Source organism: Otolemur garnettii, unplaced genomic scaffold, assembly GCF_000181295.1.
Source record: "Otolemur garnettii isolate 467f Iridium unplaced genomic scaffold, OtoGar3 scaffold00013, whole genome shotgun sequence".
Taxonomy (NCBI): Eukaryota; Metazoa; Chordata; class Mammalia; order Primates; family Galagidae; genus Otolemur; species Otolemur garnettii.
Window position 1 is genome coordinate 3,458,414 of NW_003852408.1, and position 4,836 is coordinate 3,463,249.

Sequence of the window (4,836 nt, forward strand, 5' to 3'; positions counted from 1 at the left end):
AGACACAGCTAGGGAATGAGGACAGTACTACTTGCATCAGCCACATGGCGTGTTTATAGCTAGAGTGGAGGAAAGGCCAATGTCATCACCCCAGGAGTGAGGCAAGTTGAAATCCAAAGCCTGTTAATCCCTAGGGCAGAGGCTTTTAAGCTTCACAGATTCACACATTCGTCCATTCCACAGGAAAGCCTGTCCTACGAGGGTACCTGAGATAGGCCCTGAGGACCCACAGCAGAGTAAGGAGTAAGACAGACTCTCAATGGATAAATAACTAGAAAAAGCTTGAGCACATCAGCATTTTTTTTTTTTTTTGGCTTTTTAAAATTCTTCCAATCTGGGTGGCGCCTGTGGCTCAGTGAGTAGGGGACCGGCCCCATATACAGAGGGTGGTGGGTTCAAACCCGGCCCCGGACAAACTGCAACAAAAAAATAGCCGGGTGTTGTGGTGGGCACCTGTACTCCCAGCTACTTGGGAGGCTGAGGCAAGAGAATCGCATAAGCCCAGGAGTTGGAGGTCGCTGTGAGCTGTGATGCCACAGCACTCTACTGAGGGCAATAAAGTGAGACTCTGTATCAAAAAAAAAAAAAATTCTTCCGATCTATTGCCTACATTTTATGCCAGTCCCAACTGAGTCAATTTCATAGACATCATCCAGTGATAACTTGTACATTTTAGAGAAAATAAAGAATTCATGACCGAGGTGAGGCTTCACTGCAAAGATATTATCCATTGTCAGCAACTTGAAAGCGATTCCTGCTCCCAAATGCCCTGTGCGTTAGGAGGCTCTTCCCAAGATGTGTGACCTGTTTTCTGCTGCCACTTCAAATGCCACCACCTGCAGACTCTGCCACACAATACAAAGCCTCTGCCATGCAGCCAACCCCCAAAGGACCCTGAGAAATTGGTCCCAGGGGTCTCTTCATCATGGTGGTCACCTTTTCTCTTCTCTCTTTGTGTTCCCCTGCTCCACAGGGAACTGTAGCCTGAGCCGTATGGGCAAGCATCTGTGCTTTCGTAGGGTTCAATGTGTCCATATGGGAGTGGACAGCCCTCTCCTGCATTCTCTCAGGACTGTATGTAGAGCTCACAGAAGACTTACACATAGCACCCAAAAAGTGTGGATTTGCAGCAAATGGTTTTACTTAATACACTTAAACATCGGAATAGATAGTACAGAATTATAGCTATTTATGGCAGCAATATCGGTATTCTAGAAGTGGCATTCAAACTATTTTATATGTAGTAAGGGGTCATCACCCACCAATGAGAATGTCAGCCTGGTAGGAAGTGGGTAAGGAACTAAAGTCTCCAAAGAGGACTGGAACCCAACCAAGTTCATTGCCCTTGCTCAAGGGAAAGCCAATATGCGACAGCAGGTGACACAACACAGAGAGGGTTTAATTCCACAGAGTGCTAAATGGGAGACAGGAAGAATTTTTCAAATCCATCTTTCCAAGAATTTGTGAGAAAAGATTTTTAAAAACAGTTTGGTGAGCAAAGGATTAGGCAATCATGGCAAAACCGTGTGTTGAATTCATTCCTGGGTTGGGGTCACAATTCCAGTTGAGTCCATTTCTTGGTATAGGCTTCTGGTCTGTGTGGGTCAGCGAGGAATATGTGACCTGGAAGATACCTCAGAAGCTACCTTTAAGTTTCAAAAAGATGTCCCCTGTGGAGAAAGTTAGAAGTCTTTATGACTCCCAAGTAGCAATTATAGGAAAGCAAACTAGGGGAGGGGACAACTATGCCTGTGCCTTTGCAAAATCGAGGCCTTGACCACAGTTCTTGCCTTGCACCCCTTTATAAATTGGCAAAAGCCAGTTTCAGAAGACAGTTTGGTTAAGTATCACTTTCCCAGTGCAGGAAGAACCATTTCAACAGGGCAAATACAGGGTAAAAAATTGTTTTACATCTCAGTGCCTTGCTCACAGCAGAACTTCTGTGCACAGGAACCCCAAACTTAGTGTTCATAGCATGGTGGCCTCAGGCAAGACAAGACACAGGCTAAGCCCGTCTCAGCTACTCCCTTATCTTCCTCCCCCACCCCATGCTCAGTCTTTTCTGGCCTTGGCCTCCTTCAGCCCTGGGCACTCAGCACAGGTGTGCTGTTTCCTAGCCTAGAAGTCTCCATTGCACCCAGAAGCATTTCGTGCTCTTGACACACCCATCCTGCATGTAATGCCCCTGCCCCATTCTCATTCCTTCGGTTCCCTGCTGTCTGCTAAGGTGACAAATGCATCCAGGTCTAGCTGCTTACAGTTCAAAGAGAGTCTCTGCCAACAGCACTGGACGATTAAGACCTGCTTTGAATGCTCCCAAAACATAAGCTCCCAAGGGCCCATGGCAGTGGTTTTTAAAGGAGAAAAGCTTCAAAACGTGCTAACTAGTTGAGGGAGAGGCTTAGTTCTAGCCCCCGTGCTTAAAGTCAGCCCTGGGCCTCAGGAACATGTTCTTACTGGGATCTGTGGGACTAAGTCAGAAGGATATGAACAGGGTTTTTCTGGCCATGCCACTTTCCACTGCCCACCCTGCAGCTGTCTCATCCTACCTGGGCACCTGGTGGGTAAGAGCTGAGGCTGGAAGTTGGGGCCATGTGACTCAGCCAGAACAAATGTCCGAACTTGAGGATTTGGATCTGAGCTGAAGGCAGCCCTACATATATGAAATGGGAGGTAGAGGCAGAGAAACGTCTCCTATCTCCAAGTATCCTCCTTTCATCCACCCCCATCAGATGCCCCAAATCCACTGAATCACAAAACTTCTCAGAATCCCAGAATTAGCAAGAATAAACACAGCCCTTGGGGAAATAGTAACAACATCTTAATTCAGTGTTCATTTATCTAGTTGTCTTTCCCAAATGTTTTAGAGCTTTGAGAACATACAAAACAGCTACATATGCGATGTTACAATTTGCATCATATAAGATCAAAAATACACCTGTAAGCCAGGCATGGTGGTTCATGCCTATAATTTCGGTACTTTAGGAGGGTAAGAAGGAGGGAATCTCTTGAGGCCAGGAGTTCAAGACCAGCCTGGGCAACATAGTGATATCCTGTCTCTACAAGAAATAGAAAATTAGCCAGTGTGGTGGTGTGCACTTGTCCCAGCTATTTAGGAGGCTGAAAGAGGAGTATTTCTTGATCCCAGGAGTTGGAGGTTGCAGTGAGCTGTGATGACATCACTGCATTCTAGCCCACTAAATAGTGAGACTCCGCCTCAAAAGTAAAAATATATATATAGACAAACCTGAAAGCTTCCCTGTCCCTTTCTATCACATAATCTCACTATTGTTGTCACCTGTCATTGCTTGTTTACTTGTCCCCTTTCTCCTCTTCCCTAACCTAAACTTCACAAGTATTCATGAGTCTGATCTGGTTCATTGCTATAATTCCATTTCTAGAACAGTGTCTGGCACAATGGAATTCCATGAATATTTGTTGAATTAATGACAATAAGACAAAGATAATAATGGTGGGAGCTAAGACCATGAGTAACTGCTCTGGTGCCCCGCCTTGTTCTAGTCTCTTTATATATGTTATTTTATTTAATCCTCACTATAATTCCATGAGTTAAGTGCATTATTATTCTCGATTACTCAAAAAAACTAAGACCAGAAATGTTATGTAAATTTCCTAAGGTCATACAACTGGTGAGTGGCAGGGCCAGACTGCAAACACAGGCAGCCTGGCTCCAGAGCCCATGGTCATAACCACCTCACCTCCCTGCATTGCAAAGATGAGTAACACCTGATCTTTTAAGAGTGTTCTCATGAGAAACAGGAAACGTGATGAGTAGGTATACCCAAAGCTAGTATGTGACAGATGTCATGAAGAAAACACAGACCAAGTGATGAGATAGTTCAAAAACATAAAGAATACTCCTGGGGGAATTCATGTGGTGGTCAGAGTGGAAGCAGGTGTGAGTGGGTCCGACAGAAGGAAACATGGCTGCCAAAGTGTTTGAGTCCATCGGCAAGTTTGGCCTGGCCTTAGCCATTGCAGGCAGCATGGTGAACTCTGCTTTGTATAATGTGGATGCTGGACACAGAGCTGTCATCTTTGACCGATTCCATGTTGTGCAGGACACTGTGGTAGGGGAAGGGACTCACTTTCTCATCCCATAGGTACAGAAACCAATTATCTTTGACTGCCGCTCTTGACCACGTAACGTGCCAGTCATCACTGGGAGCAAAGATTTACAGAATGTCAACATCACACTGCGCATCCTCTTCCAGCCTGTAGCCAGCCAGCTTCCTCGAATCTTCACCAGCATCGGAGAAGACTATCAGGAGCATGCGCTGCCGTCTATTACTACAGAGATCGTCAAGTCGGTGGTGGCTCGCTTTGATGCTGGAGAGCTAATCACCCAGAGAGCTCGTCTCCAGGCAGGTGAGCGATGACCTTATGGAGCGAGCAACAACCTTTGGGCTCATCCTGGATGATGTTTCCTTGACACATCTGACCTTCGGGAAGGAGTTCACAGAAGCGGTGGAAGCCAAACAGGCAGCTCAACAGGAAGCAGAGAGGGCCAGATTTGTGGTGGAAAGGCTGAGCAGCAGAAAAAGGCAGCCATCATCTGCCGAGGGTGACTCCAAGGCCGCAGAGCTGATTGCCAACTCACTGGCCACAGTGGGTGATGGCCTGATCGAGCTCCGCAAGCTGGAGGTTGCAGGGGACATTGCATTCCAGCTGTCACGCTCTAGGAACATCACCTACCTGCCAGTGCGGCAGTCTGTGCTCCTCCAGCTGCCCCAGTGAGGGCCTGCCCTGCCCGTACTCCTCAGGCCAACTGGGCCACAGCCCTGATGATGATTAACACCACCTCCCTTCTGCCCC

General features: G+C 46.9%; 1 pseudogene; it reads left to right on the plus strand.

The window, feature by feature from the left end:
- Positions 1-3,944: 3,944 nt before the first annotated feature.
- LOC100953113 lies at positions 3,945-4,824 on the plus strand (annotated as a pseudogene).
- The last annotated feature ends 12 nt before the right edge of the window (positions 4,825-4,836 follow it).